The following is a 27,920-nucleotide window of genomic DNA, read 5'->3' as shown; positions in this document are numbered from 1 at the left end:
AGAAGTTCATTTGCACTTCTTTTTTTTTTTAACCTTCTGGGCAACGTTAGATTGTTAACCCCTAGTGAAGGTTATTTTAAAGTAGGTTGAAGCAGAAGAACAGGAATTATAGGAAGAATTAACCTTGATTTGAAACAACCCGTTTCTTCTACCTCCTTCATCACATGTGCACCTACTCTTCTAACAAAAATAAAAAAAGATACACCGTATATTGTTTACCACCATAAAAGTAAAGCCTGAAGTTTGATCATAAAATGTACTTCTACATCAAGAAACCTGGCAGAAGAAATCAATAAAAAAGAATTGCTTGTCTTTTTTTTTTTTTTTTTTTTTCAAAATAATACTCAGAGAAAATATGATAACACATCTTGAAGGCAGGTCAGGAAGGGCAAGTTTAACTGAACAGAGGCATCACATGAACAAAGCATGCGACTAATCCATATATTCCTTTATTGTCTGGGCACTCTCCTTCTCTGTTGGACCAAATGTAAACATCTTTTAACATTTTGTTTACCCGTCTCTTCTACAGCCAGTGTTTATCACCATTGAATCAGCAAGATGTCAGTGGCATACTGAAATGTGTCAAGTTTAATAACATTTATTTCTACTGTCACGTGCTTGTACTCCCATCCGTGTGCTGGGTGAAATTTAATTTGCAGAGTCTCATTCATCAATTATGCTCACATTTGGTGTGTTATTCAAACAGCAGTGGCTGCGAATGCTCAAAGAGAGGAGAGGTTTTTGGTTTTCAGTGATTCTTCTTCTCCCTCCTCATATGAACGCAGGCAAAACGGTTGGGTACCGTTGTCTGTCATAGCCACATTTCATTTCTACTTTACCAACCCACTTGCACATCATCAATTCTAGTCTATATCATCTGGGTTCTCATCTTCAATACTGTCAGTGGTCCTGCTTCTGAATTTGCTAATGTCAGTCTGCAGCCAGACCACATATGTGGGTCCAAAACTGCTATCTGAACCTTTCTTGCATGCAATTAGAGGCAATGATGTATGCTGTTAATATGTCCTCCAGTAGAACGTGGTAGCTTCTGATGACATTGGACACCCCAGCAAAGCAGCTGTAGTTTGGTTTGCCAATGTTCGGAGAAGGGATAGTTTTGACTTCTATGGTAGAAATGACTGCAAGCAACAAAATATCCAGAGGCAGAATTGCATTAAGGTTTATTCATCACTTGATTTGGGTTTTGCGAGAAGTAAAATGAACATGCGAGAAGCAAGGGATTTAATTTTTTTTCCTTTTGGCATAGTTGTATATTTGTATCAACATCTGTGGATTGTGAACATTGTATATGATGCAAGAATGCAAAGCAGGATGCAACATGCAAAAAATGGCAGAGTTCTTCATTTGCTATCTTTACCAAATTCATCACCACTCTTTCTCTGTTGTTTTCACCATCATTTCTTGATAAAAAATTGCTTCTTCCTGTGGAAACAGGTATATTAGTGGAAGCTTCAGGCTCTATGCACTCTATGATGTTTGAAGTTTAATTTAGACTTGGAGAAATGAAAAACTGTGAAGGAAAACTTGTGTTTTTTTCATCTATTGAAAGACACTAAACTATATTAGCTTTATGCAATGATGGTTGCTCAGCCTACAGATACGTTTTGTGAAATTGGCAACACTGAAGCAACCTAGGAAATAGCTATAGAAAGACATCAATGATGCTTTGTAATAAATGCAGTCACCATACCACATCCAGCTTCCTGGGAGAGCGATTAACAATTCATAATCTTCAACATTTCTTTATTTGGATGGACTAGAACTCAGTTCCTGGAGGTGCTAAATCCTTTTTGTAAATATGCAGCTATTTCTCAATATATTAAAGCTATTTTATTATTATTATTGTCGTTGTTGTTGTTGTTGTTATGTTGTTTTGTTTTTCAAGGGGGTGGTGGTCTTTTGGCATCTTCTAAGTCCTGTGCTTTAGCAATATGTTATCATTCTCATTCAGACAACTAGGAACGAGGATATACAGAGAGGAAAGGTCATCCACAATGTATATGGCAGCCCCTTGAAACGGGAGCATTATCGCCTGACTACTGGTGCAGCACTCTGGTTACAAGACCCTCTTCCCCCATTGCGTGGCAGTATGCAGATTTCTAATGACTTGTTGGGAAAAGGTCAAGAATACAAAGATAATGAAGATTTTCAGTAATAGTGGTAAACATTATTTTTTTTCTTTCTTTTAAATTTCAGTGAGGATTAAGCTCTGTACAGAGCCATGGAAGCCTGCAGAGCTTTAATTGCTCAGCACTGGGAAAGCTTAATTTCACTGAATAGAGTCTTTCATGATTTAGGATGTTTCTGATATGCCCTTGGAACATCACTCACAGAAGACAAATAGTCAAAAACAAAATTACAAATTTTAATGCACCTGCAGAGAGTTTTAATGAAATTCTGTAAAAACACTGAACGTGTCCTAAAATTAGCTAAAATATTCTGTATGTGATTCTGATATTTTAATTAAAACACCAGTGAAAGGAGTCAGTTAGCTTTGAATTTTATGGAATTACTAAAAAGTAACTGCAGAAACAAATTCTTAGAGGAATTAAAAAAAGTATTCAGAGAGTTGCTCATCATTATCTTTGTAAAAATGTGTGATTGTAACACATTCCTCTAGTCTGCCTTAGCAATTTTGAATGAGGTAGATTCAGTTCTGTATTGCATTTGTGGCTCTTTTTCCAAATATTATTCAGTCTATTGTGCCACTTCATAGAACAGCCCATAGGGGCTGGTCATTAGCTCCTTTAATCTTCTGTCTGTTGGCAGAGAGAACAGAAATATTATAAAAGCACAAAAATCTGCTTTCTTTTTAACTCAGAAGTGTGTTTAAGATTTATTTGGCTCTTGATTGTCATTTTCATATTTTTATAGGTTTATATCATTTGTTCCTTGGAATTTCAATATCATCACATATCATTGTACGATCTGTTGATGAAATAATTGGAAAAAATTAATGAACCAGCCTTTCAAAATTGTATGTCTGCACATCTGAAAAGCCTAAAGTGCAGTTTTCAGAAGCTAAATAAAAGCTAAACTGAAGGGGAGGACCCTTCTTGAAAGAAAATTAAATGACACTATAGATGCTATTATGTTCTAAGAAATAATATTTTATACTGAAAAGAAAATCTGTTCAGCAGCATAGGACATACTACTTATGACAAAAGATTGGAAGGCAATTTAAAATTTCACAGAAGGGCATATGCCAGCATATTCCAAACCTCTGAAAACTGGGATGATGTTGTGGGGTGTTTTTATTTATAGACCAACATTTTATCAAACTAAGACTAAGTACAAATCTGCAAAAATGTTCAGTGTTTTAATAATCAAAGCTGAGTTAAGTTGTGGGTTTTTGTTTTGACATTTTTTTCTTTCTTGCCTCAAGACCAGCTGTAGGACCACTGATCAGAAGTTCAGGGGAAAGACAGCCTTTGGGCTACTTGTTCCATTATCTATGGATGAAGATGCCCTCGATTGTGGATGGATTTTATATCCACCTCTATCTGAAGATAGGGAAAATATTTTTCAAAAATACTTTAGGCTGAATAATGAGTGAACATGCGATTTCAAGGGACTCTTCCCTCCTGCCCCCCCTTATAATACAGAAGTAATGTCCTTGAGGGAGGACTGATGTTAGGTCTGTAATGAAGAGTAGGAGCACCTGTCTCAAAAATCTCTTCTGGATTTCCCACTTAGAGCTGCGTAGAGTATGAAAACAGTGCAAGACATTTTCCACAGACTCACAATGGATATTACCTTTTCTCTATTTGCTGCTCATAATGACTATGCCACCACCCAAGGGTGTCAGACTACCTTGCATGTAAGCAACACGTTTTCTGGTGTAAGACACCTTGTCCATTAGGTAGTGTTGGCTGTTACACTAACCCTTGCCAAGTTCAATGCATTATGGGTGTCAACATTGATTTGCTGTCCTTGATTCCCTTCCAGCGAGATGACAAGCGAGAAGGAAGTTATAGTATTGTAGTGTGAGGATTCTGTTTTTCACATGCCCTTTCATCTTTGTGGTCAGACCATTTTCTTTCTGGTCACGGTAATGATATCTGGCTAGAGAAACAACCAGAATCCAGGTTTTTCATAAATCACCCCATGTGTGTTTTGAAGGCTTTATTCAGCTTGAGATTTGCGTACTTAAGGGTCAAAGGAGATGATGTCTCTGGTTTAAGAGGTAAATGTCTCTTGTTGGAATTCTCTCTGTTCTTCTCTCTAAATAGCCTTCCATAATTTTTAGGTTTCTTCTTGAGAGTCACAGGGCTGGGAGACGTAGATGATGACATCAGGTGGAGTCCATCATGCGTGCCTTGATGTCATTACTCTGGGGGGGTGGAATCTTTTCAGAGTGACATGGAAGCCAGCCAAGAGACATCTAGATTTAACTTAAAATATCCTGAACACTGATGACATTCAAAAATAAATGTGTATTTCCAAAAAAGCAAATAAATAAACCTATGGGTGCCCAATGGCTCTTTAATTCCTAATCCTTCTTTCCTTTCCATTTCTTGTCCAGGTTCCTATTTTCTTCCCATCCTACCCCCTTGTAACACTTGCCTTGTTTCTAATTTGCTTGTCCCCTTTTCCCCATTCCCTCCTCCCCACTCAGCTAACTCCTGCCCTCTTCCTTTCCCTCGGGTCCTCTCTGCTGAGTCCTCACTAACGTGTTCACAGACATTCCTTCCTCTCCTCTGCTACAAACTTGAAGATGAAGGAAGTGACAGGCAAAGTGGACAGCTGGAGTTTGTCTGACATGACAGCTCTCCCCTGTGCCAAAGATTAGTATTGCCACTGTGGTAGCACAGCCAAATTTAAAATACAGCCATAGTCTTTTCCTGAAATATGCCCTATATAAATTCCAGTCTTTGGCTGAGCAAAAAATGGATATTTCATATCATTGTTCTTTCTTTCCTTTTTTTTTTTTTAATATGTGAACATACACAATCTATATATACTTTTTATATCTGAGCTGCCTTCAAACCTGCACAGTCTAAGCAGTAGCTCATAAGGCTAAAGTGAAATGCACATATTTAGCTTTTAAATCCTGGTTGGTATTCTGTGTTAACTGATAACTAATAACAGGAATGTCTGCATCAATATTTAGCACAACCAGACAGTAGCTAACAATGTTTAATCAGGAAAATGAGCTAAATTTATCTTTGTGGGAAAAAACGTTTCATTTATCACTCCATAAAATTGCTGAGTGAGCTACAATATTACAAGTCAAGATGACCTGGATTTTATTTGGCACTGACATATTTTGGGAAACTTATTTAACCCTTTTGTTTCTTAGTTTGCACATGTACCAAAAGTTTAATAACCTCTTTCCCACTCAAGTTGTAAAAATTAACAATTGGTAACTGCTGGGAGATTTTCAGATAAAAAGTGCTATATCAAAAGTACCATATAGATATAATCATAACTGCAATCAGCAGTTTTCAAGAAAATAAAAATTACATTAAAAAGATAGCTATTTGCATAATAATAATATCCAATTACATTAAATCGACTTAAAACTAAAAGGAGTAGCAACCCTCCTACTTAAAACAGCTAATATTATTTGCCTTTGAGAAAGGAGAATTTGAGAATCCCAAATAAAATCCCAGAAATTCCAGATGGGAAAACTGCACTTCAACACCCCCCCACCTCCCCCCCCCTTTTTTTAGCAGGTACTACTGCCCACTGCTTACAGTCACTATCTTCTAGCCTTCATTTGGCTGTATTCTATTATTTGGTTATGACAATTCTCTTGTTCCAATTACAGAAAACAGCATTTGCTTATTATCTCAGTGATGTTAATGTAAAGAAGCACAATAGCAGCTTTATTTTACTTACAGAATCCTATCATGCAGTAAAATCAGAATCTGCCTCCTTAAACAGTTAGAAATGTAGATATAAATCTCAAACCCATGTAACAGGTAGAAGTTTTCACTTGAGATCACAAATGTTTTTCACAATTATTTTGGACAAATTTTATGTTTTTCCTGTACAAATGTGAAATTTCATGGGTTTGTAACAGTTGATCTAAATTAATAACTAAAATGCTAAAGCTTTATTGTCATAAAAAGATTTTTGTTTCCCAAATGATAAGAGTGTTATGACATGTATTGATCTACTGAGGTGGTAGTAGTCAGTGAAAGATGGATCTCCCTGTTTATTTTTTGTCCTTTTGCTATTATTATATTTATTGAGAACATGTCAGAACAATTGGCACAAAAGCTTGAGATGTTGATAAACTGATAAGCTGTGCATATATTTGAAGCAGTAGTTGATCAATGTATATTAACTATGGTTATTTGGACAGGGAAATGTAATACTTTCCCCATCTCCTCTTGGAAATAAATTTAATAGTCTTTCTCACCTCCCATGTGTTTCCCAGTAATCGCCTTCAGTTATTTTTTTCCCAATTAATTACAGTCATTTAGATGATGAACGGAGTCTCTCTCATGGGGACGTGTAGTCAGAATATGGCTTGGAAAAAATCTTCTTTGAACAATGCAGCCTTACATTCAGATTATTTCTAAGCAGATTTTTTTCCCTATGTCATCCTCATTTAAATGTGTATCTGGAGACTCCAGAATGTATTCCAAGCTGGTTTACAACTAAAATGGAGCACCAGAAGGAAAATTTCATCAAGTTTGTCAGTGCAAGCTCCTAGCCATTCAGGAATTATTCCCCTGTTTTGGTGGGGGTTTTCTGATCTTTCCTCTGATTGAAGGAGGGAAGTGCGTAGGATTTCTAGTGTATTATTTTTTTCTGCTGCACGTGTGTTCTTCCTCCGTCATTGTTCATTGACAATGCTTGTTTAGTGACCGCATGATGATGGCAACGTTTAGTAGCAGCAAAAGTTTTCAGTTGTTGTCATCCAAGACAATGATGAACATAAACCATTCTATGTGAATTATGTTGCAGCAGAGAATATAACTGAAAAATAATAAGGAAGCAAACAGAAAATATTTGCTGGAGGGCAAAACTGGAAACAGGCCAGATTACAGATTTCTGTAGTACCTTTTTTCTTAAGCCATATACCAGCCATGCTACAAACATATCCAAGAGCAGGAATTAACTGTTTAAGAAGGTCATGCTAATGGGGAAAATTTTAAACCATTAGGGTGTATGTTGTCCATGTTTCAACACGAGTAGAAGAGTTATCATTTGGAGGCATATTAGAGTATATCTGCTAAAGGAAATCATAATGTAGACATCTTCTGACAGGCAAGAATATGTGATATGCATAAATAAATAAATACAGTGTTACAGTATTCTAATGGAAATCACCATGTTGTGGAGAATATCTTTTAAAAAATGTTCAAGATATCAAGAGCACATCACCCACTATGCTTCTTAGTTTCCTCTTGGATATCAGGGCACACTTAAAATCTCTCTATTTCTAATGCTTTCAGGAGGCCAGACCCATGGTATCTAAGTGACTGAGTCCATGTATCAGCTTTTGACTAGGATGGGTAATTTTTTTCACTTTAATATCAAGTTAGAGTGATATTTTTGTGATCAGATTTATTCAGCGTGGGCTTCAGTCAATAGATGGACCAGATTACAGAATTGATTTGCAAGGAAATTAGAATTGATTAAAACTAAATTATTGATTATTTCAGGTTGAAAAACTCCCTCCTAAAATTTGCGTTCCCACAGAGCAGCTCCTAAATGATATGTTTTTATCATTTTATAAATTATAACGAGATAAATGTATGCAGGTAGGTTGGAATTTGCTGATCTTTTTGAACATTGTAGAATGGACAGTGAGTCTGAATCAAAAGAATTCTTTCAAGAATTCAAATGTTCTTTAAGTGCTCTGAAGACCTTATGATACGTTCCTATATCAATTTTCACTTTAGTTGGGAATGAATAATGTTTGCTTTTCTGTTTCACATTAAAAATGTAATCTGATTTCGTATTTAAATATAGAATTGAAAATATTCTTCCCTCTTCATTTTTTGTGGTCAGATTAATTTCTTTATTAAAAGTCTCTTATAGTACTTCCCTACATTAAATTGCATTGAGTTTTGTTTCATCTAACCCTTCCAATTCTTTATCTCTAGTGATAAAATACTTCTCTTCCCTCCTATTTTTCCCTGTTAAATGATTCTTATTTAAAGAACTCACAACCTATGGCATTTATTTGAGCCTTACAAGAACAAACTTTAATTCTTTAATTCTTAATTCTTCTTCAGCTCTACTGTGTGAACCTTTTATGACACTGAACAAGTTAGTCAGGCTCCCTGTATACTCTTCCCTATCTATAAAAAGTAGATAAAAGTAGATAATAACTGAAAAATCTTAACAGTGAAGGTATTAAAGGTTATGTGTACTCATTCTGAGGTATAACCAGAACTTTAAAATAGATGGAATTTTTACGTAGGTTGAGAGACATTTCCTTCCTTTATTTTGCTACTAACCTCTGAAAAGGTTTTCTTACTGTGTGCCCCAAAACAGTTGTGTTTCCAGAATTAGCTGCAAGCGTTGTAGCTGGTCTTAAGTATCAGAGATCCAATTATGAAATTGTCTAATTTAAGAAACTTTTGAAGTAAATTTCAGAATCACATTTCACCTATTTAGTTTCCATCTGAGGGAAGTCTGTACGGATATATATCTTGTTGGTATTCAATAATCTGGTTATTACTTTGATTTTGATTTGGTAACTGAAGATAGTAGGGAGTAGATGATAAGTTCAACAGAATTTATCTTGCTACATACCTCTCTTGTGATGACTTTTCTTTGGTTATTAAGGTTGGAGATCACTTTTTTGCCTTCTGAGCTACATTCAGGTCATCCAGCTTGCCAGTTATTTGAATACCAACAAACTGGGTCTTTCTGACAGCCGGAACTTGACAGGCTGCTCTGAGTCCCTCCAATGAATTGTTGGTCTGTCACACTGTTTCTCCTAGTAATGGTATAAGAGCTGATAGCAAGTCGAATACCTATAAATAGATGGAGAGAATAGGTCTTAGGCTCTGTGGGTGGTATTTTATCATCTTGGCTCCCCCTGCCATTGCATGGTGCACTTTGACAGCTTAAAATAACTGAGTGCCAGTTTTGTGCCAAAAATATAAAATGTCATTCAGTATTACAGTATCCATTTCAGCTATGGACATTCCTAACACTTCCTACAGCAGCTTTCCTAGCACTGCTAATTCCAAAGGCTGTCAGAAATAAAACTCTAGCAGGTGACCAAATTTATTCAGTTCTTACCTTAAACTGGGAAAGACATTTCAGTCCATCCGCATCTGTGTCTTCAGTTCTTCTAGACTGCATATGATCTTATATGGACCTTAAAACAGCTGCTTTGTCTTTCCACCACAAGGCAGGCAGTGCGTTAAAGTATAAAATCTGCCTTGCTGTTTTAGACTTTCCTCATAGTCATGGACTAATTTTTGATACAAAGAGTGCTCATGCATATAATGAATATACAGTAGATTTGATGAGCTGGAACCTTCTGCTTCAGATGGTGTTTCAGCAAGTTTAGTTGCTGTAATGCAAACAAAATGTTTTCTTGTTTTGACAGTGTGTGTATTGCTACCACAGTTTTAACATGCCTCTCCTGAAAAATATATCATGTGGTAGAATTACTCCTTAGAAAGCCAAGAGGCATTTTTTAACAAGCTTAAAGATATGGAACTGTGTCGTCATTCATTTACCAGATTGCCTGAGATACACTGCTATTAATCTCAGGGTAAACGCTAGATGAGCACTTCACATCAGCTTTATCATTCTGATACAATCAGGTAGGGGAACTGGAGGTGTAAAACCAAACAACTCTGTGTATTACAAGCCTTATTTTAAATCAGATAGAGGGACTATTTTTGCTGTTAAAATATCTCACCCACATCATGACTTCTCTATATCCTTCCTGTAATTTCCACGGTGCCTTTTGGGCTGCTTAGATCTCTGCCATCACTCTGGTCAGACAGGACACATTCCTGATGGTTTCTCAAATACAATCTCTGCAGTAGAGGATATAGCTAATGACACGGAAGGGAAGAGCTAAATTTTTCTGCTTTACTGGCACAGGATTTTTGAACATTCTTCTTCTGTTCTCTTGCATTTGAGGGTCTAGCCTGAGAGCTCCTGATAGGCTGAGTTTACAGGTAGTTACTAGTTGCAAAGGCTTTGTAGTTTGTCTAAACTTTTATTTTTCCTCTTGGGAATGCATTGATACCTCTTGTAACTGTCAGACATTTTAGTTTTACTGTAGTGAGGGTGGGAAGGGGTGAAACAAGAACTGTACAGTGTGTATTTTATCCTGAGAAATAATTAGTGGGTAAGAGAGCTGGGCTGTCATAAATTTCTATGCCTGTCTTAAAGCAAAACGAATTGCTAGACAATGAGGGAAAATAGCATTTAGAGGGCCCTGTGTTTTTTTCATTTTTGATACTTTTGCTTCATATAGTTTCACTAGGTCCAAGTACTGCACTTCATCCTTTCTCCTCTCATTTCAATTGTTTTGGAAGTGCCAAGAGCATCTTGTTTGATTTAATAAATGTTTTGTCAATCACAGGCAGATTGTTTGCAGAGCTCTAGTTCTCTTAGGTATCTGTTTATGAAGTATATAAGCCTGTTAGTGATTATTTTTCTTCATATTCTCTCGTGTTTTGTATTTTCGTAGAGCAGAAGAGAAACATTGTATTGTGATAAAGTTGGGATGGTGACTGACTCATTTCTCTTTTTATCCTCCTGAGTTGTAATTTTGTGTTTTCATTTTTTGTTCAAGTTTGGCAAAGATAGTTTGATTATGCACTTCACACTCCTGAGGTAATGTTATGGATCTTGACTCTGCCATGAATTTGGATTCATCACTTCCCTGGACTGAATATTTGGATTGTCAGAAGTGTTTGAAGGGTGGCAGGATGGCCATTTTATCTCATGCAAGTAGATGTAAAAACTAATGAAAGAAAATACAGGACAGAGGCAAGAAGTGATTCACTCAGGGTGGACAAATTGCCTTTCAAAAGAAAAACTAACTGCTCTCCAGAGGAATAATACAGCAAGTTACTGAGCAATCTGGCTAGAATCTAGAAAAGCCTTCAATCGTGTGCTTAATTTTAAATATTCAAGTAGAGTTTTAGCTTTACAAGGAAATGTGAATGTGTATGTGAAATAAAACTGAATACAGTCTTCATGCAATCAAGCTCTAAAAACTTGCTCCAGTTCCCTGACTTTTGTTCCATGTCTTCCAAGTGGTGATTCCGCCTTGAAGTGATCTTGCATTTCATAGCACACATCAGCTTGACTGCAGAAGTCTCATTTTCTGATGGCTCCTACTGAGCGATTTCCGGACACTCACATACAGAATTCTCAGAATTAAGTTTATTTCCTCTGAATAGCAACAGAATGTTGTTCTGTTCCACAACAAATCAGTTCTCTGTCCTTTTCAGTGTGACAGGTTTCAACTTTTCATTACAGGAAAAGAGGACTGCTCACTTAGGAGAAAGTTTCTGTTGATAAGTGTATATATACATTAGCAGTTAGCTGCTGTATGATGGCTAGGAAAACACACAGAAAGGTTTTGCATAATAAGTTCAGGAGAATGTTTCTAAAAGACCTTAAGGCCAGATGCTAATTAGAGAATGACAAAATTGTTCAGAAAATAAGACTAGAACTGTAAGAATCTTGCCATAGTCAACTACCATCAGCAAAGACGCTTAATTATCCACTGCATATAATAACTCCCTTGTGAAGTTATATGATAAGTATAAAGGGCATTGAAGTCAGAAATAATCCGAAACTCTTTGGCCTGAAAAGCAAGAGGAATGAAAGATGATATAACAATGAAAACAATGTGAAACAAGTTGCATCTTTTCAGTAACTTCTTTTTAGACCCTTGGAAAATAACAAAGCAGAGAAACAATGAAAAAGTGGTGTGGGCTGAAGTCTGTTCCCTTACATGAGCTTAATTGTGTTTCACTGTTCTATTCCTGATTTTCATTAATACTAGCAAGAATGAAGTCAGGGCTTACCATTTCTTAAGCTGCTCAGTACAGATCCATGCAATTCTTTGAAAATAACAGGAGCAAAGCAATCTTTGGGTAACATAATACAACCCCTGAACTTTGATCTCAATCAAGGCAATCTACAAAGAAACAATAATGTCATAACTCTTAAAGCTTGCAACCCTGAAAAATAAAACAGCTATCAGAAACCTACTCACAGAATGCTGAGAAATAATTCTCCTGACCTACAGCACAGTTCCATATGTTGTATATACTAAAGAGTAAAACTGGTTTGTATTTGTACCTACAGCTCCCACCAATTATAGCTGAAGTTGTTGGCTCCCTGTGTGTTTTCATTGACACGGATAAAAACAGACACAGTGAATAAGATAGAGAATATTACAACTCACAGCTCTCAAGTTACGCCATAGACATGATTTAATTTTTTTATATCTTTTTTAGCTTGAAATGTGCTCTTAGAAACAGCCTGACTGGGTAGGGTGTGCGTAAAGTAAAACTTAAGACTTTGTGTTTTCATTGAAGCTTGAAGACGCAACAGAAGGAAGATGTGATCCTTCAGGGCTAAGAGATATCAGAGTTGTAAGCCATACATGGGGATATAGGCCCTGCTCATTAGTGGGAAATGGATCAAGACATTTTGATCCATCGAGATGACTAATTGCATAATAAGTGATGTACCTGCCAGGCAGAGGTCTGGTTTGTCCTGGAGAAGTAGTGGCTTGAGTGGCAAATCTATCTGGGGTGACTTATTTGCCCCCTACTTCTTCACTACTGGTGCTTCCCCGTAGTCCTCATATCCACAAGGGAGAGATGGAGACGACGTGCCTGTTGGGGCAGCCGCGGAGGCAGTGTGCTGCCATTGAAAGGCCAGCAGGGCCCTCATCAGCCGGCACTGAGGGCCGGAGCTGGCTCGTTGCTTGGTTACAGCTTTTCACAGCTGCACTGGAAAGTGCTCTGAAAAGAGAACTGCTTCAGCCTGGCAGCGGTTACTGGGGAGGCAGGCCGCAGCTTTTACTTCCGAAACCAAACGGGCCTGCCTTTGCAGTTAGCATTTCATTAGGGTGTCAGCAGGCTTCCCGTGGTACCAGATGAGTCGTAAGGTGACAGCCGGGATCCTAAGTTTGTGTCAACTGCAATCCCATTCACCTCCAAACTATAAACTGGTTTAAAAAAAGAGAGAGGTTCCGGAAGCAGCTGAAGAACTGGTTTGGATCTGACTCTTCTAAGACTAGGCCTTAGTCATGTCTACTTCTATCATGCATCTCTAGAAGTTTGTGAATGAAAGCCTCCTGTCCTGGGTCTTATCTGCCCCTTGGTTTCTGGTAGGATTTTGCATGGTATTTACTTTAAATAAAAAGCTCAGGAAAGCAAAAACAGGACTCACTTCAGTAACTGCAGGTGTGGTGCCAAAAGTCGCATTTCCTGATACACAAGCCTACAATAATAACTGATTTTAAAATTACAAGAATGATCACTATATATCAGCAGCCACAGGAGATCTGCCTAATTTTATAACCAGCTTTAAGGTTTTTGTTAGTTTCTGTATCTCTTAGGTTTTCTATTCATCACAACTGCAAAGTGGTGTTTAATGACCTTTTGAATTTTGCTTTAATGAAGTCTTTAAACTATGTCATAACCACCCTAAGTATAAGTGAAATTATTACTTTAAACTTGCAAACACAATGATCTTGATAGGTATGAAGGCAGGTAATGTTACATGGATGTGATTCAGACCTGTAGCTGAGGAAAGTTGTACCTTTAAAATAGGATGTGGGAGATGGAGGGTGTAATGCTTTAAGAAGCAATTGTCCAAAGTGTATGCTTTCAGTTTAAAAACATTGTATTATGTGGTATCTAGAGTAAATGCCAGGAGAGCATAAAGGAATGAGAATGGACAAAAAGCTTATGAAAAGCAGGTAAAATTGAGGTAATACTAAGCGATTACTTCACACTGTAGTCCCCACATTTCTGTTCTGCGCAGGCCTGTAGCTTAGTCCACAGACATAGAAACTGAAGAATATAAAATATAAAATAGAATATAAAATAAGAAGTGACATTCAGAGAAATACTGTGCTTTGAGGGGAGGGCTCAGATGACATACAGTACCTTTTGCTATTCTCAAAGAGATAATTTGAGTTACTATTGTAATATTAATCATAAAATTTATAGCTAAGATATCTGAAGTGATTGGCTCATAAACAAACCAGAAATTACATGCCAGTGTTTCAATTTAAAAATACATTCTTGGAGATTGGAACTACTTCTTAATGATTTAGAAAACAGAAGTAAAATAACCCAAAATTCATGATGCATGTAATTTGCTGTGGATAGTTTGACAGGCTCCCACTAATTGCGACATATTCTGTGCAGAATAAATACCAGCTTTGGTGCCACTGAAGCTGGGACATTACTTATGTTGGTAAGGGGCATTTTAGGTGTCATTATGAAATTGCCGCTCAGCTGCTGAGAACTGGCTTGGGGTGACACCACCGAGTACTGTCTGCTTCCATTAGCTTCAGCAAGAGCAGAGGTGATCCAGGCTGGGCCAGGTCAGGCTCTTTTTTTCTGCAGCACAGGAAGGCTGCTTCTCAGATTGTCTGGTGTGGTTCTCCAGGTAAATGTTCTGCTGTGAAGGAAAACTTCATTTCACAAACATGTTTACATACACTTGCTAATGTTTATGTGAAATTTCAAATCCAAGGTAATCATTATGATGGGAAGCACCTCCATTTTATCTTTCTTTTTTTATACTGCATCAGGGAAAAGAAAAAAAAAAAAAAAACAAGTGCTTCCTATGAGACTTTTTAAACGTAATCAAGAGCTCTGTGATCTTTATAAAATTAGCTTAGACTTTCTGCTGATTCCTCCATCCTCCGTGTAGCTTTGAGTGACTATAACTCATCCACGACATTGAAAGCTGTCTCATTATCTTTGAATGGTATTCCCTGGACTTATTTACTAAAACAGTAAGGTTAAAAGTGAATGGTGAGGTTGAACTATGACTTGGTTGCCATTAATGTTTATCAGTGCTATTTGCATTTGAACCAACAAGATTGTAAGAGGCAATAACTGTGCTGATCCTGCTCAATACAACATAATTACAGGGTCAGACTTAACATATTTTATATCAGTTTGTTCATAAAGCTGAAAAGGCTTTTAGGAGTCCATGGTAGAGCTGCAGTAAAGCATTTGACCTGCTAACCAGTAGAGATGAAAAGGTCATCGCAGCCCATGCTCTTCAAGAGCATTTAACTAATTTTTTTTTTATTTTTATTTTTTAATGTGCATGACTGTGGGGATATTTTTGTGCTGTGAAAAATCAGTTTCCATGAAGAGTTCCCAGCAAATACCTTATATAATAAAGTTTCAAGAATTAAACATACAGATAGACATGTATAGACAATGCTCCAGTGATCAGGCTTCTCTGAAATTCTTTGCTGATACTGTCCTCAGACATTGCTATACTCTCAGTAGAAAATCCAAGGAGGGGAAAAAAAAAAAAAAGGAAGGTAGAAAGCAAGAGCATCGAATGATGAATTCTGAGATGAATTTCTTTCCTGTCCTGTCCCCTCACACCCCCACCTTACAATGGATTAATGGATTGTTTAATGAAAACACCTGAGGACAGAGAAAGCACGTTGCAAAGGAATATGTCTACTAGTCTCTCTGTTACTGCTTTATGTGACAGTATATGGTTATATACATATAAATTCGTACTGCTTGAGCACATATTCCCACTACTAGTGAGTTTCACTTTTGCGGCACAGTCTATGTTTCCTATTTGTAGAATTTTTATTTCCTATAATTACATGTTTCAGCAAGAAGAGAGCTGAGTCTCTGGCAATGATACTGGTTTGCCTCTGTTTAAAGAGCTGTGCAAAACGTTGTGCTTGGGTTTGTTGACAGTCAGTAAAACTAAATAGGGATAATAGGTAAAGTCAGTGATGCTAAAATGGTGACAACAATAACGCATGAGAGGAAGAAAGTCCAATTGCTGTGTCACAATCTCATCTAGACTATGTCTTTTGTGGGTGAAGACTACAATCCAGTAGATGTGTTCACTGAGCAGGAGTACAGAATGTTCTGTATGTTGAGCTGGACTTAGAATACCACGTTTCTGTGGTGTTGCCTATTGGTACGGATGGTTGGAAAGGAGGGGATTAGGGTGTCTCTGAATTGTTTCCCTTAGAAAAAATCAATTCACTATCAGACATTGTTTATATTGATTATCAATTACTAATGAGTCAGCTATTGTTTTGGTGCAGTCCTTTTTCTTTCTGAAGAGTAGGCAAAGTTCTTCTCCACAGTTAGCTGTTACTCTTTGCTACTGACTCTGTAGCAAAGGAATAACCTCATGTTTTTCTGTGGCTGCACAATACTTCAGCTATGCGTCTTTCCATCTAGTATCACTTTCTCTGTTTTAGAGAATTAATTATTGGAGATTGCCAGAAATAACCACAAATCAAACAGCGTTTACCCCTTCCATTAGTATGAAAGTGTTTGCAGTCACCTTCTCCTGAATTACTAAGCTAAGAGGTCACAAGCAACAAATGCAATAGAAAGCCATTTGCTTTAGGGTTATTAGCACGTTTTGGAGATAATTACATAATTTTTCAAATATTCCTGAGGATTTACTTCAGTAACACAATCATGAATGTGAACTTCAGCAAAGGAAAATTATAGGTAATTTCTGTTTATTTTGCTTTTTTCTATAGTAACAATAGTAATTATTAATAAACAGAACACTCTGTTCTGGGAAGTCATGTTAGGAAAGCCTCTGAAATAAAAATGAATTCTAAAAGTAGTTTCCAAGGAGGTTATCCAGTTACGTTTCAAAATGGCAATGCATCCTCCAGGCTGTTAGCAGGCAGTTATACAGCTCTCATCTTCATTTGGAACTTCTGATATCAGTGGAGCTACACTGGTTTACATCACTTATGGATATAACTAGCATGTTTTAAATGCGCTGGAAACTAATATGACCTAGATACGTATGCCTGCTTGTACTGTGCATTGGTATTAGAAGTCTATTATTAGATGTCTAGAGATATTAGAGCTCTAGGTAAATCTCATTTTGTGGAAATGAGAAATATACAAAAATGATCACGTGCGCATGACTTTGTTCAGAGTTTGCTTTATTTAACATGAATTGTTCTCCATATCCCTTTTTACTGCGGAGACAGAAACTTTCTATTTAACTGTGAAAGTCAGAAACAGTTCATAAAAGCAGGTGACTCTGTAAGTCATCAGGTATTGGCATACATCTTACTTAAATACTATGATTAGAGAGGTTTGCTCAAAGGTGTCGTCAGAGCCACAAGTCCCTCAAAAATCTCGAGCCCTCTCTTATTCTCCATGGGGTTACTCATTGTAGTTCCTGGCCTGCTTTATTCAGTTGTCCAGCAGATCTAAACAAGGACTTAAATAACTTTTTAAAAGACTGTATCCAACAGTGTATTCTCCATCTTTTGTTTTCTCTACCACCAGCTTTAGTACTACTACTTTAGAGGAGCTATGTTTTCCTTACTGTCTTTCCTGGAAGACAACCATAAATTTTGTAGGAGGTTTTCAGGACAAAAATAAATGTGTCTTTATGTCCAGAGAACTCAGGGATGAAAGCTCAAGAAGTACAGTTATGCTCTGGAGTCAAGTCTATAACATTAGCAATAAAATAATTTTTTTGGTGTACCAGTAAAAATTGCTGCCTAAATTCAGCATTGCTTTTGCTTGGTTTACAGCACAAAACAGGGTCCTGCGAATATGGGAAGCAGGTCTGGGAGGCGTAGTCTGCTCTGAGTTTGGCTCATACATCAGTAATAGAATTGTTAACAGTGGTTTGATTACAGAATCATTTGTAGCTGCTTACACAATATCAGGGACATTGATATTAAATTTAAAAGCTTGTTTATCAGGATGGTAAGAGGGAAAATTTTTCTGTGGAAATCATTACAGTTTTAAATGACTTTGCTAATGTAAAGCTTCTATGCCAAATTATTAGCTGTGGGCTCTAGCTCTGCCAAAGTGAATGAATCTGTACCAGTTTACAGTGTCTGAGACTTTGGTCCCATGAGTTCATTTTTAGATTAACTTTTTGACTCTGTATTTTAAAGTGTAAGATGGAATAAGGAAGGATGCATTATTTTCTTGAACTCCCTTAAAAGGATCCCAGTATGGCAACAGAAAAAAGAAAAAAAAAATAATAAAATCACTCAGGCAGTTTCCAAAATTGCAGCTCTGCAAAAAGGAGGAAAGTGAGTTGTTTATATATAAAAGCATTCATAAATTGTCAAGCAAAGTAGCATATGCAGAAAAAAATGCAATGAAAGTGGGCATAGCCACACCAATTAATCTATATATCTGAGCAATACACATGCATAAGTCCTTTGGCAGTATGCACAAAAGCTTCTGTATGTACAGAAATCTGCCCAGCCTAGCAAAAACTGTGTGGGTTTGGGGTAAGTTTTGCTTTGCATTATGCACACTTAACTGTACCTCACTGTGCACACATCAAAAACCTTACTCTTCTATCTACTAGAAAAATTACTTTGAAAGAGACATAGTCATCCTTCTTGGATATATATGAAGATGAAGATAATGTCAAGCAGTTTGGTATATTCACATATGAATAATTCATCCAGCTGCACACAGTTATTCTTTATTATTATTATTATTAATTATGTGTGTATTGCCGGAAAAGACAGGAAGGCTGCAACTGCTGCCTCATGAGAGATCCTTAATGTTTGAATTTGGTTAGACCAAGATGTGTGATATGAGGAAAGGGAGAAAGACAATGATAAATAGATCACAAGACACAAAGACTTTAATAATGTTGATGGGGAGAAATATCATTTGTTTGAGATGATAGCCTTAGGAGAGCAGGCTACTCCTAGTTCCCTTGTCAGGAGTTCAGTTCTTTGTTGCTTCCTGTGAGTTGGGTATACTGTGAGTAGGCTTGCTTACATTACAGCATTTGGATCTGCAAAAAAAGTTTAATTTGTACATGGGATCTGAGGTATGCAAGTATGTTTGGAAAAAGGGCAAGAAGTATTAGCTATTTTAAACAAGACTTCCAGAATACTTTGCATGGGCCCACAAGGAGCCCCAATACCAGCAGTGCTCTTGATACCACATTATTTAACTCTGTGTGTGTGTAATAAATGTTTGGAAGCACAAAACAAAGATGCAAAAAGGATCTTTACAGCAATCAACTACCCTCAGACAACATCTCACTTTCATATCTCCCATGCAATTCAGAGGTGTCACAAAATCCTGGCTGAAATTACATCAGATGGAATGCTTGTGATGTATTTTTGTTACAGCTCAAAGAAAATCTTTGCATTTCATGACAGAGCTGAGTAAAGCCATAATAATGATTAATCTCCATAGAGATACTTACAGTACCTATTTTCTGTGTTTAGACTTTTAGGAAACTGTATAAGGATATAAATTGAGCTTAGTTCTAATGGAAGGTTATTAATCTGGAATCCTTCATTATGCAGCAAAAATGTAGCATAGGAGTGACCCTTCAGGCATCTTAATTTTTCTCATCATAATGCATAGAAATATTGAAAACTTTTGCAAACGTAACTGAAAATCAACAAAATATTTCAATGTTATTTTGTCACTTTGTATCTGTCTAATATTTTTCCAGGCTGTAGAACTCCTTGTGTCCTTTAGGCATGATATTGACTGTAACCATAATGCCAGTAATCTGTATAGAATAGCATGGACCCTGCTGCAGCCTCACTTAAGTGCAGACTCACGATGTTGAGAGCATGGAAGACAAAATCTGATAGCCTAGGCTGCTGCTCAGGGAACTTTCTTATGGTCACCTGTGACCAGAGTTAGACTTGTACTGTGAAAAGTCACTCTGACTTCTGACTTTCTTTTTCTTCCGTTTCAGCTCAGCAAGACTGGCAGCTGGTTATTCACTTACTCAAACACTCACAGGTGTACTGAGACCAGCGCAACCTACACATGACCCACTTCTGTGCTGCATCGTTCTTCACTCTGCAAGGACGCCCAAAGACTGCTTTTGACAGAGGTACCTCCCCTCATACATACAGATGGGAAAAATATCTGTGCCTGTATTAGATATTTTTCAGAGAATTGAATTTCAGTTGTTATTGACTAGACTGGGTCTATGCTATGGTTTTCAGGTTGTGGGCAAAATATTATTTAATGATATCCGTCCTCTATCCCAGTTGTTATAAAGATGTTTTAAGTTCGGATAAAATCAGTCATGGTTTGTTCTCTCTTTGAAATTAAGACTGCATCCGAAACTCAGCACTCTAGATAGTTTGTGGATTTTCTTCACTCCCTCACCCCCACCCCTTGCCTTTTTTTTTTTTAATAAGCCATATTTGAGAAATTTAAATTTAGCACCATGTACAAAAATGTCTTTAATTTTCTGTTTTTATAAGGAAAGTGGAGTATTTAGTTTTGTGTCTGAAAGTGTTTCAGTTACTAAATGAATGAAAGCTTCAAAGTTGCCTCAATCTATCAACAGGGAAAATAGTAGTTTTGCTTCTCTACAAGCTAGGTGTTGAAACCATCTCCAGATTCATTAAAGCATACTGTGGAAATAATTTTCTAGTGGGAGACATAATGAATGTGCAAGGCATTTTTACAACATACAGGAGGCTATAAATTTTTAGAGAGCTTTTTATTATTATTTCTGTGCTCTAAGTCATATTTTGCTATATGTCATAAAGGTTTGAAAACTTAGAATGCTTTGTAATTACTCAGAGAAAAATAACTCATTACATCTTAAATTCAGATAACAAAAGAAATGCAATGTTTGTGTAGGTTGTTTACTAGTTCTGCTTATTCCAATGGGCCTAGGCCAAGGGCAAACTGTTATAAAACTGTAGCTGTGTAAAACATCCTTTGCTGTTTGAGTGCACACAAACAATAACAGAATTCATCTGAAAGTGATGGCTGATGGGATTCAAGGTGAAAATGTCCTTAGTAAGGATGTAGTTTACATAGTAAGGCATCCACCTTTTCTTTTGTTACAAAAGCTCTGCATATATTTTTGCTTTGGCGACGCGATCACTTCCTTTTTTCCTGCAGAATTACTTACACGTATGTATACTATATCATTTTTTAAAAGAAACATTTCCTCCTGAAAAATTAAAAAGCATTGATTTAACACTATTTCCTAGTTAATTTTCTTGTTAGTAAACATGCAATAGAATAACTCCTGTGCAAGATATACACAATAAGAAGGCTTTATAAGGATAGCCATGGGGCTAGTCCCTTGGTTAGCACTGGTCGGTATGATGTGCGCTTCTGTATTGTGTGATATGGCTCTTAGTCCAACCTTGAAAATGTCAGTATGAAATAGAGGGGAACATATTTCATATCCGTAACAGAAGACAACCACCTACAAAATATCCAGAAAGCACTGCAGATATCAATCCATGAGCACTATCGGTGAAAGGCTTCAGATTCAGGTTCTGAGGTTGTGTATCTCCTTTGATTGCCAACTCCTGCCAGCTGTGGCACAGTGAAACTCTCCTGTCTTCTTGTGTTATTATTGTGGGCTAGGCTGCAACATCTGTTCACACATGTTCTGGATCTCTTTTGTTTTTATGTCATGCGTAAACTAGAGGATGTTTAGTGCTCTTCATTGCTAGAAGAGCTGATCAGTGTATTCACTGCACTAAATTTAACAGCCATATTACTGAAAAAAACCTGCTTGCAGTTATAGTGTGGGTTAGGAAGAGCAGTATGTAGGAATTATAGACAAAAATGTGACATTTCCAAGGATGTACTAGTTTGAGACCGAAAGGGACAGCACATAAATTGTACTTCATTTAAACATCGTTTTCTTTGGAACACATTTGTATGAATTGTACGTACTTAAAGTCTGATTTTGTTAAGTCTCAAAGGTGTTTGTTTATATCTTTGCACAGATGTCTGAATACATTGGCTTTTGTTTTCAAGGTGCTGTTATGTTTTTGGAAGTTTTAGTCTTGCAGAGAATTATTACTTTAGAAGTCACAGTGAAATTTCAGAGCCAGAGTGAAACCTTGCTTTTAAACATGTTCAGTGGAAAATAGCACACAAATCAGTAATTTGTTAAAGACAGTTCATTATATCATGTGCATGACCCTTTGTATTTCACCATCTGCAGTAAACATTTCCAAACTTTCATTTCTTTACAACATAAACCGTTGGAAATAGTTGTATTAATATTTCCAAACAAGTCTCTGCCTGCCACAGAAGTTCTAAGTCTACAGAGGAGGATAGGATGCTGACATGCTTTGCATGTCAGAATAGTTGTTGTAATGCCTAATGAGCTGATCTGTTCCTCAGCATAGGGCTTGAGAACAGCAGGAAGCTCGTTCCCTGTGAAAAATTACAGCATTAGCCCTTGGAGGGTAGAAAAGTGAAAATGAACACAGCCTTAAACACTTTGTTAATGTGTGTTGGTGCAAACGAACCACACAGAGCCTTATTCCACCTTCACATCTGGAGCTTTAAAACTTTTTTAAACCTTTTTTTCCACTTTACTACCAAAAGAAAAAGAGGAAGATCTCTGTTTTGCAACATATAAATTTCTGTCAGTGAAGGACTTGACAGTCTGGTCAGACAAGAATGTTTGTCCTATTGTGAGTCAATTTTGCTTTATCTGCTGAAGAATAAAGGAGAAATAGCATAGGAAGAAGCAGGAAGAAAAGATTTAACAAATGAAAAAAAAATGTAGTGAATAATCCCAAAGTGAATTACCCCAAACTGTGCTCTATCTCCTTGTCAGATAAAAATATATGTAAATATTTTTTTTTGCCAGTGAGGATTAGGTTTCCCAGGGAATGAGAGAGAATTCCAGGATCAGTAAGTCATAGAATGTGATAGCATGTTGCTACCTTCATCTGAAAATTCTTATTCTAATGTATTTTTGCCATCTATTTTATTATTTTATTTTTTTACATTGCAGTATAAAGGAAACCATAATTGAATGTGCACTGGAAATATTTTAACTATAAATCAAAGAAAGGAAGGATAGAATGACGGATTTTTTTTTCTCTAATGGCCTGGTTTAGGATTTTTTTTTTTTTGTCAGTAACAATGTATCTACACACTTCTGTATAGCTGTCTACTTATGGTGCAAAAAGCTATCATTATATGCAATGGAACATCAAACAACTGTTTCATTAGTGGTCCCATTATGAGAAAGTACAGTGACATTAGAATACCAGCAAGTTGTTACTATAGATACCTGATTTCTCTGCAACATTCATGTTTTTATATACTTACATATATCTGTGTGGTTTTTATATTATATGTGTGTGTGTATAAATGTATATGTAGGTACATTTCTCATTCCTTCAAAAAAGGGTCTTCTTGCCTTTTTAAGTATTTAGCATACTTTGGTAGACATCATTATCCAAAGAATGTTTGACAATCTGAATTTGAATGGTTTGAATTAGATGAAAGTGTTGTAAATGCAAATGTTCAAGAAAATAACTTTGTAATTCATCTTATCTAACAGGCAACATATTTACTAAAGACTCTCAGACTTGTCTCATCTGTTTTACACATTTGCATCGTAATATTTGCATGTTGAGAACAGGGGTTTGAGGGAGATCAGGTTTGGGTGTGATCGCTTTAGTTGAGGCACAGAAAATTGTTTTAAATGTGCCAGAAAATGAAAGCTATGAATAATTACCATTCTTTTCCTTAGTTGTGCTCAGATAATATGTATTCAAAGCATCTCACAAACGTAATTGGTTCTCACAATTTGTATGAGATAGAGAAATATGGGAATACTATTTTCCTGACCATGTGGTTAAAAAAAAAAAAAAAAAAGTCAGGAACTACATTATTTGCTTGAAAAGAGGGGTGGGTGTGCATGTGTGCAGGGCCAGGGACTGTTTTCATAGAGTAAATCAGTGGTGAGCAGGGATGAGATTTTGACACCTATTTATATGCTATACTTACTGGACCTACAAAGACAAGACTACTGATGGTCTCAAGTGTGCATCAATACAACACCATTTGGATTTTTCATATAGGTTCATTGATTTGTTTGTTGGTTTTTGAATATTTTGAGGGTGCTGCTATGTTTAGAGATAAAAGCCCATTGCTGAGTACCAGCATGCTACATATTGGTATTAAAAAAATGCTGGCCTCAGGAAGCCAGTTGGACCAGACCTTACTCATTAACTTGGTAACAGCTGTATCAGCGTAAGAGAGGAGAATTTGTCCTCCAGCTAATGAGAAAGCCATATAGTCCAAATTGTCTATGTTTTAGTATGTATTTACTGGAATGCCTTTGAAGGCCTATTTATTTTGTCTTTTTTCCTGATTTTTTTTCAATACTTTCCAAAAATTGTTATAAAAATGATGTGGCAACTTCTAATGTGAAATATAGGCACTCTGCACAGCTGATGTCTGGAGCATGCAGAGATTTAAGCTCTTTGCATTTCTCTGACCTTGAAGTCATTTTGTTCTTGTGCTGTCAGTTGGAGTACAGTTTGTGAGATGCTGAACATCTCTGGCAAGCTCCCTTTACTTGACTGGAGCTAGCGCTTTGCAGGATTAGCCCCCTTTGTGCATTTCTTGTGAAAAATTCTATCAACAACCAAATGCACAAATGTTGGATCTTAGTTGGAAAACTTTTTCTACTTCTTCTCCACTTAAGCCATAAAAAGAAAGGGAAAGGAGAAGCTCTGAAGTCATATCAAAGCAGCCAATTTTCTTTTGAACACAGCTGGATTGTGATGAATTGTGTAGTGGTTTTGTGATGTAAGCAAAAGCCATTTAGAGATATAACTGTTATCAAGTTCCTTGGGGAGAGGAGTTGGAGGGGTACACAGTATTCCTTCCTGTGTGCCAGTGCAGGACACAATTGCAAATTTGATTTCATTCAATGGGTACACGAAAGAGCAGAGAGAAAAATGTGGCATTAAATTCAAACCTTTATTCTTGCTGGCTAAAAATTGTGGTGTTAATGCAACCAAGTCACTTTGCTCTGACTTAAAACCATTTCTTTTCAAAAGAAATACAAGGCCTCAGAAATTACAAGTAACAATTATTCTTGATAGGCTGTACTTTATCGCAAAGTTAGACAGGAAAGGGGGATAAAATATTCCATTATACTTACCTTTACAGAAACAGAAATGCATACATAATTTGTTTATGACTAATTATGCCTTCATGTTCTGTATTACGGCTGAAATTTGGAGACCTGAAAAATGAGAGACATAGCATCATCTAGACTTAAATTTCAGTGCTAGCTAAAATTGAAGTTAACGGATTTTCTTTCTGAGATTTTCTTTTACTCCTTTCTAAATGCTACCATTTAACACAAAATTGGGTTCTGTTTGGATTAATACATTTGAAAATTAAGTTGATTTATAACCAATTTTCTCCTCATTTAAACAGCGACCTGCAAGTGTTTCTCCCGGGATCAAACAGGATCAGAGAAATTATGTGTTGTTCAAGTTGTTCACTGAAGCAGAATCCCTCACAAACATGTGCATATGGTGCTAGGCGCTTTAGGGATCAAACTAATACATTTACCTTGTACATTTTTCTTCTCATCTTCAACTTGTATGTTCTCCTTATTAGGAATTAAAAAAAAAAAAAAAAAGCTACAACAACCTCCTAATAATTTGACAGCTGCAGAAATAGCATATTCTTATTGTTCTTATTCAAGTCACAGCCTTGAAAGCATGTAATGTGCTAATGCTGAATGCATCTGTTTGGTTACCCTGGTCAGCTGCTTGAGGACAGTTGGCAATTCCCCACCTCAAAATCAGAGGAAACTGGGCAGCAAAACTACGCTCCCTAAAGCTTTGAAATAATGGAAGTGTTTTCTCTTTATACAGTGAATATTTAAATGCAGGCTATATTTAGAAAGCATAGCCATATGTCATCTGAGAATGAGACAAAAAATAAATGAAAACCCTAAATTGTTCTCTGAGCGGCAGAATTAATGGGACATGAATCCCTTTGGTTTAGCACCCTCAGTCCCCTGAAGTTGTTTCTGTCCCTCTGGTATTTTAAGTCTGTTGAATACTACTGGGCAAAGCCAAAGTGCCATGTCTGTCCTCTGCTCCGCAGAAGCTTCCTGTACCGATGCACTCACCTACAGTAACTTCTTACTCTACGGCAACCTGTACGTGTGTACGTTGCCTATAAACCCGAGCTCTTTTGATCTGAGCTTTGGTGGTAAATGATGGAAATTAAATTACAAGACTTAAAAACTATCAATATAATTTCTGAAATGATCTAATCAGCTTTAGTACAAGTCTTGTTTCTGCTAGTAGATAGTTCCCATCCCAAGTCGTTCAGTATGTTCCCACAAACCACCTTTAAGGGTCTGTCTCGATGCGGCTCGGTTTCCATAATTGCCACGTGTATCCTGAATATGTCGGATGGCTTGCTGCGTATAACCACAGCGGGAAGTTCACTTGCTGCTTGGCTACCTGAAGTGATAATGCGTGCCCAAAAGAATGATTTTAATGAAAATATTTAGGATATCAAATTCAGTATTGGGGATGCCTAGAAAAGCACTTACCCGTGGAGTAAGGGTAGCATAATACTTTAAGCTTTTGCAGAAAAGGTCAAGGCTTAGAATTTCTCCCATGACTTTTATGAAGGGCAAATTAACAATAACTAAAAAAAGTCGTGAGAAAGCAACCCTAATTTTTGTGTATTCCAAGGCTGTAAGAGGCTTGTTTTCTTTATTTTAACTTTGTCTAATTAATATAATGAAACAGCATCAAACATTGCAAAATGAGAATACTGATTTGATAATATGAATTATCAAAACCTACTGTAAAACAATTATTTCCTCTACATTTCATAGTTGAATAATCTATGTAATCATAGGAAGGGATATTTTATATCTTGAAATTCCCTGAAGAGACAGGGCTAGATTTCTCAAGCAATTCCCTTGGCTTAGTTGCCTGTCTGAAAGCTAAAATAAGTACTCAGACTTTCAAATGTCAGGTCTGTTGTCCATGTGGAAGCATTTTATTCTGAGAGACATGATGGTTTTTACACTTTAGCAGGTTACATTTAATATTGATAATACTAAACACAATCTTGCACTGAAACAAATGAAGTTTTATTATCCTACTATTGATTGTGAATGATAGCGTGGAGCCATTAATGAGACGAGTTAGGGTACCCACAGATTTCAAGTGGTTACACAGAGCAATAGTGGGAGCTGATTCCAAGCTCAACAGTGCCTGTAAGCATCTGGTGCTTCTGCCAAATTTGGATCAAACTGTGCCATAGCATGCCTCTGTAGGTGAAGATGTAGAGGTTCACAGACTGAACCAAAAGAGCTAACACTGACACACCTTGCAGGGGAAAGATTATTGCAGCCAGAGTGACTCTCCAGTGCCTTCTACTGTTTCCAACACGCTTTGCTAATTATTTCAAGATGCAACGAGATAAGGAAAAGTAAGGGAGCAACGCACTCTATTTGTAGTTGGATTGAACTTATGAGTGAAGCGGGGAAAGGATATGAGATGCAGAGTTATTATAGGAGAGAAAAGTTAGAAAATAAAAAGGATGAAAATGGCTGGGTAGGGTTAAGGTTAGTCTTAAAGCTAAAGATTCAAACTTGAATGAGGGTACTCATTAGCCTCTGAATAGGTCATCTCCTGCTTTCTGTAAAGAGAACAGTGATGTTCCCTGGTGCTCCTGTGGAAGAATGCAGGTGGAAAGAAAAGCATAGACAATGAAATACTAGGGAGAAAGCAGGCATTGCTATAGAATAATGTTTCCAGCTTTCAGAGTCTTCTGTTACTCAGGTCAAGAGCCAAGGAAAAGGAGAAAAGCCAAGAAATTTGCAGGCTTTATTTCAGACCTCAAACTGTGATTGCGTTTTTTTCTGATTTTTTTTTTCCTAATGTGCAGAATTTTAAATGGCTATTTTTTAAGATCATATGCCTCTCA

General features: G+C 36.8%; 1 protein-coding gene across 2 annotated transcripts in view; it reads left to right on the top strand.

Annotated features, from left to right (window-relative positions):
• Positions 1-27,920, top strand: part of CDH4 (cadherin 4) — a 660,054-nt gene that overhangs the window by 117,682 nt on the left and 514,452 nt on the right. Inside the window, exons 1-2 of one of the 2 annotated variants that reach the window (XM_083801444.1) lie at positions 13,174-13,318; positions 19,900-20,040. The gene's annotated coding sequence lies outside the window, so the exon portion shown is untranslated. Of the gene's footprint in view, positions 1-13,173; positions 13,319-19,899; positions 20,041-27,920 lie in introns of those variants that run through there. The other variant, XM_083801443.1, reaches the window with a different exon arrangement.

Source organism: Anser anser, assembly GCF_964211835.1.
Source record: "Anser anser genome assembly, chromosome: 16".
NCBI classification, from domain to species: Eukaryota; Metazoa; Chordata; class Aves; order Anseriformes; family Anatidae; genus Anser; species Anser anser.
The sequence above is the reverse complement of the archived record's forward strand: the minus strand, read 5'-3'. Positions and strand labels throughout refer to the sequence as shown.